General features: G+C 40.6%; 1 protein-coding gene across 1 annotated transcript in view; it reads left to right on the forward strand.

The window, feature by feature from the left end:
• The window catches only part of OTUD7B (OTU deubiquitinase 7B), a 57,166-nt gene that overhangs the window by 16,138 nt on the left and 25,652 nt on the right, over positions 1 to 15,376 (forward strand). The window lies entirely within an intron of this gene.

A 15,376-nucleotide genomic window follows, 5' to 3' on the forward strand; every position in this document is an offset into this window, starting at 1 on the left:
AGTAATGAATAGGATTCATTCTTAACAGGGGTTAGTTTCCATGATTAATTTCAAGGAGAAAAACTCAGAGGACAATGGGATATTTGCCATATGATTTGTGTACTAATTGATGATACCTTTTGTACTTTTTGTGGAAGGGAGAAGGAGAAGCAGAGACTTGTCACCCTGAAAACTTGGCCTGGTGGTCTGTCATTGTGAAGGGTTGCCTTATACTATTTTGCTGTGCTCTGTAGTGGCAAGAAAATTAAGCAGGATTTATTGTCTGTTAGAAGCTTATAGTACATTTTACTGGAAGCATCTGTCTACACAGGAAACAGTTCATCCCAGTTTGTTGGTAAGATCAACCGCATTCCTACATTATAGACCTTATAATGAATAACAAAGTTAAGTTGGTCAGTCCGGGGTAGTATCTGCCTGGCCTCACAGTGTAGGAAGATTGAGGAGACAGTGCCATTGGCCAAAATATTTGGTTAGCTGTTATCATCAAAAGCCTTTGCAGTCAACTTCTGATGACTGGCATTTTTGGAGAACATGTGATTTTTATAATCCAAAATAAGTTATTTGGTAAATTTTGAAAAGACTACTTACTTTTCAAAATTTCCTTTTCATCTTTTTCCATCTTTTGTCCCTCTCCCTTAGTAAATCTTTGTCCAATAAAGGAATTTCGCTGATACATATCTGGCGTTTTCTGTGGAACCAGCCCATTAGATGAACATATAGAAAGCAGGGATACTGTCTCATAGCTCAGTTAGTAAAGAATCTGCCTCCAATGCAGGAGACCCTGGTTCGATTCCTGGGTTGGGAAGATCCACTGGAGAAGGGATAGGCTACCCACTCCTGTATTCCTGGGCTTCCCTTGTGGCTCAGCTCATAAAGAATCCATCTGCAATGTGGGAGACCTGGGTTCAGTCCCTGGGTTGGGAAGATCTCCTTGAGAAGGGAAAGAGTATCCACTCCAGTATTCTGGCCCGGAGAATTCCGTGGACTGTATATAGCCCATGAGGTCGCAAAGAGTCCGACCTGACTGAATGACTTTCACTTTCAGTTGATGCATGGTGTGTTCTCTTCACTCAGCAGGCTGCCTGGCATTGAGTGGGTCCTTAATAAGTGCTTACTGAATGACCGAGTCCGGAGGCTAAGGTTTTCATTGGGGAGAACTGTATGACTCTCAGTGCTACTGTGCTGATAATGGCCCTTTCTAAGAGGACGAAGCAATGTAGCTTTCTTGAAAATAAATGTGAATGCAAGGAAAGTTTTTGCTTTGATATTTGCAGGCATTTTACATTTTTGGACAAGGAGAAGTAATATGTTAACGGTTTGTGCTTTCTCTCTTGATTTTTGTGTTTTATTCTATTCAAAGTTTAATTATTGCTATGATATTTTAATAATGTATGAGAAGCATAGCTTCATACTATCAATAGAAAAGAAAAAGAAAAATCTCTATCTCACACATAATTTTATAAAACTTCAGACCTGAGGAATGTAAGTCTAGAAGAATATCGTATCTCAAATCCAATTTATATTTTTAGTGTTGTTGAGCAAAACAAAAATGATGATTTGATTTGAATGTGTCTTTGTGATTTTCTTTATAAATGACTTTCCTTTTTTAATATGGTTTACTTAAGTAATTAAATTTCCCAGGTACACATTTTTTTCTTTGATATACATCTGTAGAAGTAAGAGATTTAGCTGGGTAGCAGGAGGAGATGGAATTTTCATAGATAAATCCACAAAGTGGATTACATGGAGAATTGAAAGTTAGCAGTATATGTGAAGTCAAGTGAAGATTTCTGGAATAGGAGTTAACCAACTTATGTTCTACACAGTTTTCTCACTAGTTAGCTTTGGGCAAGTCACTTAATCTTGCTAGTCAATTAATCTCACTCACCTGGTTCTCATTGTTCTAATCTGTCACTTGAGGGTATGGAATGAAATGATCTCTGATACCCTGGTTCTAAAGTCCGTAATTCTAAAGGGCCAAATAAAGAAAATAGACTGACTTTTGGTCCCTTACCACCAGCCTTGTTCCACATAAGTTCTGAATGTGACATGCTGATTCTGTAAATAATAGAAGTGTATAACCTATATTCCCAGGCAGACTAGACTTGTCAGATTGTGTTATATGCTCATAATTGATTTTATGTGCATAAATATAAGAGGCTTGCTTGCTTTTAAAGGAGCAATTATTACCACAAAAGGCACAACCTAGGAGGCGCTAGTGGTCAAGAACCCGCCTGCCAATGCAGGAGACATAGAGCTGCGGGTTTGATCCCTGGGTTGGGAAGAGACCCTGCAGAAGGAAATAGCAACCCACTCCATTATTCTTCCCTGGGAAATCCATGGACAGAGGAGCCTGCCAGGCTACAGTCGATGGGGTCACAAAAAATCGAACACAGCTGAAGCAACTTAGCATGCACATGCATACAAATGAAAGGGACCCCAATAATGCTCAAGATACCCTGGGTTGGAGTTTCTGCTTCTTACCTGTAACCTGGAAATAGGAATATGTTTGTGTTGGCAGGCTTGGTGGAGGGCAGGAGAGGGTTGTGGTGGCTAGCAGACAGTGTGGGTGAATGTGGATAGTAGTTATAAAAGCAAAATATTCAAGAGTTCTCCAACCTGTGGACTTTGCATGGCTAGACTGATTTGACTGTGCTATAAATCCCTGGGGAACTGATATGAACCCTGTGTTGTATTCAAATTCAGAATACGTAGGTCCAGGCTCCTTGCTGTCTGGGTAGCACTTAAGCTTTGTAAGCTGCTCTGTGTGTATGTGTTTTCCATCAGAAAACGGGGGATAAAAGTCTCAATGGGTATTTTTAAAATTTTTATTAAATGAGGCCATATTTGTGAAAATGCTTTTAAAACAAATAAATTACAGCAAAAGAGAAGCTATTCTCGTGAACAGGAAGCTGTACAAATACATTTATTCATTTAGATCTTGATTATGCATATCTGTGGGTTGAATGGTGACATTTAATAATTCAGAAGACTATTTTAGGTATTTTTTTAGGTATAGATTAGCTCTCGATTATCCACATACATGTACTAGCATGAATAATTTAGAACCACAAATATTTGTTAGGCATCTGCTATCTGCCAGGCAATTTATTAGGCCTGTTTAGAATTTTTTAAAGTACAAAATAAAGGTGCCAACCTCAAGGATCTTAGTCCTACCTAGAATGCATCTTGTTTTTCCGTCTCATGAGCTCTTACACATCCTAAAGCCTCAGTTTGAGAAACTTCCCTAACCCATCCAGGTAAACTAGTTGCTTCTTATACTTCTTACCCCACTGGGCACTAGAAACATGTTTAGATTTCTCACACCAAACTGGAGTCCCTTGAAGGTAGGACTGTGGCTTCTCCCTTTGTATCCTCAGGCTGTGGTGGACCCAGCTTGGTAAATTTTGAATGAATGACTGATAGATTGGTGAGATAAATGTCAGGAAGGCCAACTAATATGACAAGGTAGTATATGGTATCAGCAAGTGCCAGTGAGCGTTTCACACATTGTACCTATAGGGGTTCAAATGAGGTTTAGATATAGCCAGGAAAGGTGGTTCCATGGAACTGCATTTGAAGAATTAAAAAAAATAATAGTGATTAAAGTATCTTTCTTTGAACTGAATTATATAATTTAAAAAAAGAAAAATTTCTTTTTCCAGTTGTTTGAGGCTTTTATAAAAATTAGTAATCGTATGGCGAAGGAAGTTAATTTATCAGAAGAAATTTACAAAGTGAATTAATTTCATGTGGGTAACTAATCTCAGATGGGATAGTCATTGTAATTTTTTTTCCTTCTGCTATTTCTTCCCTTAAATGGAAGTTCTGTAATTGACAGTGAAATGACCATTAATTAGGAATCAATAAGGGGAGAGAAGGTTGTCAACTACTGAATATTTGAGGGTTGATTCTAGAGAAATGGTGTGTTATTAAACTAGCCTGTGTGGTTTCATAGTATTTATTTTTCTCTCATGTCAAAAGTTCAGTAATTAGAATATTTTTAAGGGCTCGTAGAACTTTTGTTTGTTTGTTTTACAGGTTTTTCTTCTAAAAGTTGAACTTATTGGTAGTTGAACCTTGGTCTACCCTTGACCCTAACTGAAAGAAAAAAAAAAAAAAATCATTGTGTGGGCAAATAGGCATACTGGTCTGGATCTAAAAAAAAAAAAGTAAACACTAACATGGTTTCTGTTTCTATTCAAGTTACTCTTGTTGTGCCAATAATATAATAATAGACCTTCTTTGTGACTCTCTCTACCCTTATTTTTCCAAAGGTCACTTCCATTGTACAAGCCTTCCAAATTATTAAATTTCCCAAATAACTATAACCCAGGGAGCCTTTTATCAGTAGCACTGAATAGACATGCCAGTTCATAAGGAGTTCTCTGTGAGCTTCTCCCTCATCTGTATATTAGCATTTGGCTGTTGATGGGATTTGTCCTTTAGGAATTCATTTTGCTGTTTGTAGCCTGATTTTAAAAAAAATAAACTAGAAACTTTTGGAAAAAAAAATAGTTAAATCTTGTTCTGACACATACCAGTGGTAGTGATAAAGCCAGAGGGCCAATTCTTGAATCTTCACTAGTGTGTTTCCACAATAGCCTATGATATACTGATAAATTGTTTTGGGGGTGGTAAATTATATGATCGGGTTCAGTTTTTTTGTCTTAAGTTTGTTTCTGGGGGAGAAAATAGACATTTGGAATGAGTAGGATAGTAAGGGTTAAGGGTAGGGAAGTAGGGCTGGTAGATTAAGGCATGAGAATTTTGGTCAATATGTGGGAAATTGCTGTTCCTGGAGATCTGGGGATAAATGAACTATTTAATTGTGCCAGTGCAGGAGACGCAATAGACACGGGTTCAATCCTTGGGTTGGAACGATCCCCTGGAGGAGCAAATGGCAACCCACTCTAGAATTCTTGCCTGGAAAATCCCATGGACAGAGGAGCCTGGCAGCCTACAGTCCATGGGGTTGTAAGGAGTCGAACACCACTGAGAGGCCGAGCACACACACAGTGAGCTATGCATGTACCTCTGGGAGAGGACAGACTTTTTTTTTTTGCTTTTTTTTGAGGGACTATCTGGGAGAAGATACAACTAAGGGACTCTCTTTATGACATTTTCTTGAGGACTTGGAAGACACTGGAATGGGAGTGATAGAATAGGTACTGTGTTTATGTGTCAAGACTGTGCCAAGAAATGGTTGTAGGACTGGAGGGTTTGTTTGCAAGAGTAGAGGGAGCTTCTGAAGGAGAGAGACAAAGGCTGTGTTGGACACCAGTGGAGTGAGGCAGAGCTTGTGGGAGGGACTTAGGTGCAAAGAAGGCAACTGACATGTTTTGAAGACTTACTGAATGCTAGGCACTGTCCTAAAAGCTTTTCATATCTTACATTATTTAATCCTAACAGGAAGTCTGAAGTGTAGATAATTCCCCCAGTTTATACATGAAGGAACAGAGGCACTAAACAGCCTTATTGCTTACCCATGATTGCATAGCTGTTAGTAGTAGATAAGGGATTTGAACCTAGATCTGTCTGAATCCAGAGCCTATTCTGTCTCTCCAGGTGGAGTTGAAAGGAGTTGAGGCAGTGAGGGTGGACTTGCACATGGCAGACTGCCCATGTTTCCTCAGTTTTCCTCCCTGGACTAAGTGGGGTTTAGTACTTGGGAGTCAGATTGGCTGGACTTAGAAAAATCCTGGTCCTACCACTTTTTACTGTGGATTATAGCATTTAGTGATACATCAGGCTTCCCTAGTGACTCAGAGGGCAAAGAACCGCCTGCCAGTGCAGGAAACATAAGGGATGCAGGTTTGGTCCCTGGGTCGGGAAGATCCCCTGGAGAAGGAAGTGACTACCCACACCAGTATTCTTACCTGGAGAATCCCATGGACAGAGAAGCCTGGTGATATATAGTCCATGGAGTTGCAAACAGTCAGACTTGACTGAGTGACTAACACTGTAACATTTAGTGGTACATAGGTCTTTTTAGCATAGAATTTAGTCAAATTTTTCTTTTTTTTTCTAAGAAGGTAATATTCTGTTTCTTTCACTTGGAAGGACACACATTAACTAAAAACAATCTGCCAAGATAGTCTTTCATCTCTCCCACCCACCTAGTCATCAACTGTGTGAAATTCTAAGGGTTTCCGTCCTTTCTCTTTTTCCTTGTCTGGATTCCTTGGAACTGACATCACAGACATGGAGGAGTCACTGACCTTTGAAAATTCTTGACGGTCTTGAATGTTGTGGTTTTCCAGTGAGTTTGGGGAGGAGTTGGAGAGTACTCAGACACAGCTGTAATGCATCAGTGGACCAGGAGAGTGGGTATAGTGTGAGAATGTGGACACTTTGGGGGATATTTTAGATGAGAGAATGTAGGGTCAGTAGTTTCTCACGCATTTCAACATAACTGTATTATCTACAGCTATGTATTATCTGTAGCTATGTTAAATATCAGTTAGTATTTAATTTTGAGTCACTTTTCTCTGTTACTAAACAGTTGGGCACTCATGAAGACTGATTTTAATATTAGTCTGAGCTAAACAGCGTTTCGGGAGAGAAATCTGTTGCAAATAAGATCATATAACAATCTTAAGCAAATGTATTTGAGATGCCCACTGTTTAAAAGATGGTGAACACTTTCAGATGCCTGTTTATAACACTGAATATCTGGTTATTGTCAATACTAGAGGGGTGTGTGTGTAGTGGGATACTGTACAAATAGAATTCAGTTTATCTGAATGAAAACTAAGTACTTACCAGGTGCTTGGATGCTAGGAATACAGGACGAACAAAACAGGATTCCTGCCCTCAAATTGTTCATGGTTTAGTGGGGAGACAGACATGTAAATAAACACAAATACTGTGCAGTATAATATGCTAGAGGAAGAGTACAAGATGAAACACCAAGGAGGAAGTGGGCACTTTAACTTGGGAAGCCAGGGGAGGTTTTGCAGATGAGGTAGTACTTACAGTAGCCTTAAAGACAAAATAGGAATTCGCTTGCTAGACCAGGAGCCAGAGGGAACAACATTCACAAAGGAACTGAAATTTGAAGCCTGTAATATACTTGGGGAACTATCAGTACAAGGAGGGGAAAGGTGGGATGTAGATAAGGCCAGAGGATTGGGTAGAGCTGAATCATGAAGGGCCTCATTTGTCTTGAGTAGGAATTTATATATTAAGCTCTAGTCACTGAGGATCCATTGAGCAGTGGGATATAATACTATCATATCTGTGTTTTAGATTGATCAGCCTCTACAAGCAACCACTGTGAAAAATGGCTGGAAAAAGGAAGAGGGAGAAATCAGGAAGTGATTTCCTGGGGTCCAGGTTTTGAACACCTGAGAGAAGATAAAAGAGATGTAGCCTGTAGAAGATGTTGGATGGATCTGAGAATTCTTTAAGATTAAAATTACTAAACTTTAGTAAAGGACAATTTGTGAGTGAGGATAAGGCGAGAGAGAAATCCAGGGTGGCTCCCAGGCTTGTGACTTAAGTGATAGGAGGGATGATGGTGCTACTTGCTAGAAAAGGCAATTCTAGAAGAAAAATAGCTTGAACAGGTGGAGGGATAGTGCTGAGTCTGAAGTGCCTGTGGGATTCCTGGTTGAGTTGGAAAGAGTTGGGGACAGCAGATGCCTTTTGAGTCATTGACATTTGGGTGCTCAGGGGCATGAATGAAGTTCTTCAAGGGGATGATATAAAATGAGAAAGTGGAAGGCTTGAGGTTAGAACTGTGGGTGAACTAACCTTTGGTGCAGGCACAGAAAGAAAAATTCACCAAGGTGACCAAGGCACAGAACGAGAGAGGCAGGAAGAGTGGTTCGTGTGTCTCAAATGCTATAAAGAGACACTCTAGATAAGCAGTAAGCAGGATGGTGATGGTCTTCTGTTTAAGACAATGGTGTCATTGTCTTTCTGTTGAAGCCAGTTTTAGTCTGTCGAGGGCTGACCATCAGGTGAGAAAGTACCATCAGTGCATATAGTCTAATTTAAAGAATTTTGCAGGGAAGATGAGAATAACAGCCAGCCGATAAGGCAGGAGGAAAATCTGAAGGAACACCTCTTGCTTTGTTTCATAATTTTTTCTGTGAAGTCGGAGGAAAGGTCATCTACTGGGAGCAAGGGAGATGATAAGGATTTGGTGGGAGGCTCAGGGTGAATGGTGAAGGGATAGGATAGTAGCTGAGAAGACTGGTTAGGTACTAAAGTCAAGCAAAAGACAGCAGTGTCTCATTGAAAGGAATGAGACAGAACATGATACATCTGTGGTCATATTACTCTGTATTATTGTGGGCTCTTGTCTTGTACAATAGCCTCATTTAGTAGTGGAGAAGTTAAATGTGAGGTCTATCCAGATTGGGCAGATGAAAGGATAAGGGAACTAGGTTTTTGCGGGAACATAAAGTGATCATTCATTATGTTTATGTTTAGGTAGGCAAGAAAGGATAAAGTGGAATCTAACGATTTTTCTCGTCTTCTCTGCTCTCATCCTAGTCTAGCTCACTGTCATCTCATTTTACTGTGGTTTTCTAAACAGTTCTCCCTAAATCCACTTGTGCTCCTTGTAAAGCATTCTTCCCACTGCAGCTGGAGTGATCTTGTAATATTTTCAACCTGATTCTGTCCTGTCCCTGCCTGTAACTCTTCAAAGGCTTCTCCTTACTTTTAGGATGTTAATAAGATCTCAGTCTTCAATAGGGTCCACTGGGCCCTCCCTTTGTCCTCATTTTTCACCATTTTCACCTGTCTGTACCTCCTTGCCACAGAACATTGATATGTTTCCTCCGCTCAGAGCATTCTTTCTTTCCCAATTTGTCTCCAGTTCCTACTCATTTTTCAGTTCTTAGATGTAATATCACTTCCTTGGGAAAGCTTTTCTTGGTTCCCCATATGCTATAATGCCCCTCCCCCTATTGTAATCACAGTTGTTTGTGAAATTTTGTGTTTTTTACTCTATACTAGAAGCTTTATGAAGATAGAGATTATGTCTAGTTCATGGTTATGTTCCTATTCCTGACCATAGGGTCTAGCCCAGAGTAGGCACTCCATTAATTTTTGTTGAATTAATGAATAAGATGATTAAAGAATTGGATGGCTTAGTCTTGAGGTAAAAATGTCCTGAGGTGAGATAGCAGGTTTAGTAGTAGAGAGAAACAGCTGGAGGGAGATGAGGTTGTAGCCAGAGTAAGATGTTGGGAGTTGAAGATTTAGAGGTAGAACGGTTTCAGGGCATGGTGGGTCTGAGTTGCTGAGGTAGAGATGGAGGTCTTGGAATTTGATGAGTTTATGAAACTTTAAGGCAGAAATGTTGGATAGATTATGCAGGTGGGTGTTGAAATTGTTCAGGAAGGTGATAGGATTTGAACTGAGGAAAATATAAGGCAGAGTCATGAATCATTAATAAACATGAGAGATGGGCAGAGCCCTTTCCTGTGGCAAAAGAATTAAATGGCTAAAAATCAGTGCAGTTCTGGAAACCAGTAATGACTGTCCCTAGAGGTGGCACTAGTGGTAAAGAACCCACCTGCCAATGCAGGAGACATAAGAGACTGGGGTTTGATCCCTGGGTTGGGAAGATCCCCTGGAGGAGGAAATGCCAACCAACTCTAGTATTCTTGCCTGAAAAATCCCGTGGAGAGAAGAGCTTGGTGGGCTACAGTCTTTGACCCTACAGTCGGACACGACTGAAGGGACTTAGCAGACACACTTGGAAGCAGTATGGTACAGTAGAGAGAGCATGTGTTCAAAGTGTCTGGGTTCAGATTTTAGGTAACCCACCTGACTTTTCAAGCCTTATTCCTTTCTGTGTAAACTGAGAATAATAAGCCTGCTGCAGGAGTTTTGTTGTTAATGAATAAGAAGTGTTTTTGAAAGTGCTTATTATTAACTTGTTATTCTTTTTAAATTATTCATTTATTTTTACCTACATGCAGGCTTCTCTCTCTAGTTGTGTCAAGTTGGGGCTACTCTTTGGTTTTGTTGCACGGGCTTCTCATTGTGGTGACTTCTCTGGTTGAAAAGCACAGGCTTCAGTAGTTGCGGCTTGCAGATTCTAGAGTTTGGGCTCAGTAGTTGTGGCACACAAGCCTAGTTGCTCTAGAGCATGTGGGATCTTCCCGGATCAGGGATTAAACCCATGTCCCCTGCACTGATAGGCAAATTCTTAACCACTAGACCACCAGGGAAGCCCTGACTTATTTTCTTGATTACTATCCTCACTTCAAGAGAGCATGGAATTGGCAGTAGGGATGAGAAGCAAAGATAGTAGCAGAAGTGAACTTTGAACAAGGAGTACACGTCTTCATTTATTCTACTTGTTGAGTTTGTAATATAGGGTCAGCATAAACATTTATGCATGAATACAGGTAATGGCAAGTACTGATATAAGGAAGAATTTTGTAAAAGAAAAAAAGAGGCCACTGGCTGGCTCATGATAACATTGCAGTGTTGACCTACCACAAATTTTTATGGAAAGAAATGCTTTATATAATCATTTTCCATGGAAATTCCATCATTCCTGGAAGTAGATCAAGCACCATTATTATGAGAAGAAATCAAGCACCATTATGCAAAAGAGAGAGGGGGGCTGGTGATTTAGTTAAGAAAAGCATTTTCTAACAATTAGAGCTGTCCAACAATAAAATGGACATTGTAGCAAAGAACTGAGTCTTCATCAGAACTTGTATTCTTGTGGAGACTGGATGATTTATCTGTCAAAGAGGCAGTAGAAGTATTCTTGTGTGGAGGCTGACATTTATTAAATTATTGCTTCAGTCCCTTTTTGCTGAAGAAGTTCAACTTCATGTTTCAACTTGAAAACTTCCTGTAACTTGCAGTAAGTGTTAGTGATTTCTACACTAGCGGGAAAAGTTAGAAGAGTTGCTTACCAGTCCAGATTAGTGGTTTAAAAACTATGGGAGATTCACAGTCCTGGGTGTTCATTGGAAGGACTGATGTTGAAGCTGAAACTCCAGTACTTTCGCCGCCTAATGTGAAGAGCTGACTCATTTAAAAAGACCTCGATGCTGGGAAAGATTGAGGGCGGGAGGAGAAGGGGACGACAGAGGATGAAATGGTTGGATGGCATCACTGACTCAATGGACATGGATTTGGGTGGACTCCGGGAGTTGGTGATGGACAGGGAGGCCTGGCGTGCTGGTTCATGGGGTCGCAAAGAGTCAGACACAACTGAGTGACTGAACTGAAGTGAATATCCAAGAATTGGCTTTGTAGGTGGCACAGTGATAAAGAATCTGCCTGCCAATGTAGGAGATGGAAGAGATGCAGTTTCGATCTTTGGGTCAGGAAGATTCCCTGGAGTAGGAAATGGCAACCTGCTCCAGTATTCTTGCCTGAAAAATTCCATGGACAGAGGAACCTGGCGGGCTGCAGCCCATGGGGTCATAAAGAGGTGGACATGACTGAGTGACAGCACGCACACACCAAGTCCCTCTGATTGGAAGATTGGAGGATTGGACTCCAATTTAGATTTGTCTAAACACCATTCAGTCAACTAATATTTGAGTGCCTCTTCTGTTTCATTTGAAAGTTTGAAAGCCAGTGTTTTCTTTTTTTCCTTCCTGTGTGCTGAGAACCAAGGACTGTGAGTCTTTGTCATCACCTTGGATAGTCCCAGTTGGAATTTGAGAAGCTCAAGCCAGGTGTTGGTAGTGGTGAAAAAAAGGCTGCAGTCCTCACCTGTTGGGTAGGGAGAGGGTGGAGTCCATGGCATGCACCTTGGAGACATCAAATGTAAGAATGTGCTGCCAAGAAAGTTTGGTTTAGTGCTTTGAATCTTTGAGCAAGTCATTCTAGATAATGTTGGACCTTGAAATTATTCTTAAAAACTGTTTGGAAAAGAATGACATACTGTGTTGGCATGTGAGGTCTGAGATGCCATGATGTTGATGGTTTTCATTGGCTTCTCTCAGAAGCCTCTGGCTGGCTTGGAAATTGCCTATGAGCCTGTGGCTTAATCAGCTTCTCTCTTCTGCTGAGCACCTTTTTGTTGATTGTTAAGGAAATGGCATCTCACTCCAGTATTCTTGCCTGGAGAATCCATTGAGCAGAGAAGCCTGGCAGGCTACTGTCCATAGGGTTGCAAGAGTCAGACATGACTTGGTGACTAAACCACCACCACCATTTGTGTGCCTGTTGTGTATTTCCCACATTGTTTCAGAAAGTTATTAAAGTGGCTTTACCTAGTTCCTTTACTTTTTTTTTTTTTTTTTTAAGAGAGAAGGTTGAGATTCATTTAGCAGCTATGCTCTTGGTTTTGGATTATTCATGTGTTTTAAGTTATTTGGACTGCCAGCATCTCCTGGGACCTAAGATGGTGTCTAAAATGGGCTTGGGGAAGGAATCTTGTCTGAATTAGAAGAGGGGGAAACCACTCATTCACCTGTGAATTTTGAAGTAATTCAATTCTTAAGCATTTAATCTAAGGAACTAATTTATTTAATAACTTAGCATTTTGAATTTGAGGTTCAGTTCAGTTCAGTTCAGTCGCTCAATCATATCCGACTCTTTGTAACCCAATGGACTGCAACACGCCAGGCCTCCCTGTCCATCACCAACTCCCAGAGTTTACCCAAACTCATGTCCATTGAGTCAGTGATGCCATCCAACCATCTCATCCTCTGTCATCCTCTTCTGCTCCTCCCTTCAATCTTTTCCAGCATCAGTGTCTTTTCAAATGAGTCAGCTCTTCGCATCAGGTGGCCAAAGTATTAGAGTTTCAGCTTCAACATCAGTCCTTCCAATGAACACCCAGGACTGATCTCCTTTAGGATGGACTGGTTGGATCTCCTTGCAGTCCAAGGGACTCTCAAGAGTCTTCTCCAACACCACAGTTCCAAAGCATCAATTCTTCAGTGCTCAGCTTTCTTTACAGTCCAACTCTCACATCCATACATGACTACTGGAAAAACCATAGCCTTGACTAGATGGACCTTTATTGGCAAAGTAATGTCTCTGCTTTTTAATATGCTGTCAGGTTGATCATAACTTTCCTTCCAAGGAGTAAGTGTCTTTTAATTTCATGGCAGCAGTCACCATCTGCAGTGATTTTGGAGCCCAAAAAAATGAAGTCTCTCACTGTTTCCATTGTTTCCCCATCTATTTGCCATGAAGCAATGGGACCAGATGCCATGACCTTAGTTTTCTGAATGTTGAGCTTTAAGCCAATTTTTTCACTCTCCTCTTTCACTTTCATCAAGAGGCTCTTTGGTTCTTCTTCAGTTTCTGCCATAAGGGTGGTGTCATCTGCATATCTGAGGTTATTGATATTTCTCCCAGCAATCTTGATTCCAGCTTGTGCTTCCTCCAGCCCAGCGTTTCTCATGATGTGCTCTACACAGAAGTTAAATAAGCAGGGTGACAATATACAGCCTTGACGTGCTCCTTTTCCTATTTGGAACCAGTCTGTTGTTCCATGTCCAGTTCTAACTGTTGCTTCCTGACCTGCATACACATTTCTTAGGAGGCAGGTCAGGTGGTCTGGTATTCCCATCTCCTTCAGAATTTTCCATAGTTTATTGTGATCCACAGAGTCAAAGGCTTTAGCATAAAGCAGGAATAGATATTTTTCTGGAACTCTCTTGCTTTTTTGATAATCCAGCGGATGTTGGCAATTTGATCTCTGGTTCCTCTGCCTTTTCTAAATCTAGCCTGAGCATCTGGAAGTTCACGGTTCATGTATTGTTGAAGCCTGGCTTGGAGAATTTTGAGCATTACTTTGCTAGCTTGTGAGATGAGTGCAATTGTGTGGTAGTTTGAGCATTCTTTGGCATTGCCTTTCCTTGGGATTGGAATGAAAACTGACCTTTTCCAGTTCCATGGCCACTGCTGAGTTTTCCAAATTTGCTGGCATATTGAGTGCAGCACTTTCACAGCATCAGCTTTTAGGATTTGAAATAGCTCAACTGCAATTCCATCACCTCCACTAGCTTTGTTTGTAGTGATGCTTCCTAAGGCCCACTTGACTTCACATTCCAGGATGTCTGGCTCTAGCTGAGTGATCACACCATCGTGATTATCTGGGTCATGAAGATCTTTTCCGTACAGTTCTTCTGTGTATTCTTGCCACCTCTTCTTAATATCTTTTGCTTCTGTTAGGTCCATACCATTTCTATCCTTTATTGAACCCATCTTTGTGTGAAATGTTCCCTTGGTATCTCTGATTTTCTTGAAGAGATCTCTAGTCTTTCCCATTCTATTATTTTCCTCTATTTCTTGCACTGATCACTGAGGAAGGCTTTCTTATCTCTCCTTGTTATTTGGAACTCTGCATTCAAATGGGTATATCTTTCCTTTTCTCCTATGCTTTTCGCTTCTCTCCTTTTCACGGCCAAAAGTTCTTTATGTATTGGTAGACTTTTCTGACAATTGTGATATTGAAATGGAAGTAAATTAGACATTGATAATAAGCAGAGCAAAAGAGAATGTAAGGATCATAATTTATGACGCTTTAGGGAACTGAAGTTATTTCTTTAAACCTGGAAATCATCTTGGAAGTCATCAAATCCAAGTCTAGGACATACAGGAGGCAACTGAGACCCTGTAAGTAATTTGACCAAAGTCACCCAGCTAATATATATAGGTGTAAGTAAAGTCATATGATATGAGGGTAGTAGAAATAATGACAATATGTTAATATCTCTTTAGATAGGAGACCTTGTAAAACTTTGAGAGATGGATTGAGACTGGAACAGACCATTAGAAATAGAGGGGTGATGTGAAAGATCAATTACTTTTGAATTTCTGATCTGAATTTTAAACCTTTAATTGATTGGTTTGGTGGTGGCTGATGTGGAGGTTCAGTTAGTCATTTAATCATTTATTCATCAGGCATTTATTGACTGTCTTCAATATTGTAGATTCTTAGCTAGATATTGGGGCTACAGATATGAATTAAACATGTCCTTCTACTCCTGGACTTCTTGTCCTCCTGGAATAGAACCAGAAAGAATACTTTCTATTTTGTCTTGTCTCTCCCTCTCAAAAAAAAAACAACCTACTTGGTTATACAAATCACTGCTGTTTCTTTGCCTTACTATTTCTATGGAATGCAGAAAATTAGGATCTGATCACACCAATAAGTAAGTTGTGTCTTGGGGTCTGGGGAGGTGTGATGAGAAAGTACCTGAGAATCATCCTTGGCGTTTAGGTTGTTTAGAAGGAGTTGTTTCTGGAGAGAGAGTCCGCCGAGCCCCCGCTGCTAGCCTTGGGAACTCCACTTTGGCATTCCCCCAGAGCAGGGCTGGTGGGTGTGCTGGGGCAGGTGTGTGCCTGGTGGCTTTGTGAACAAGCCCTCTTCTGCAGAGAACTGGAAACTGTCGGAAGCGGCAACTTTTGGTGAGAAGTT

This window comes from Cervus elaphus, chromosome 20 (assembly GCF_910594005.1).
Source record: "Cervus elaphus chromosome 20, mCerEla1.1, whole genome shotgun sequence".
NCBI lineage: Eukaryota > Metazoa > Chordata > Mammalia > Artiodactyla > Cervidae > Cervus > Cervus elaphus.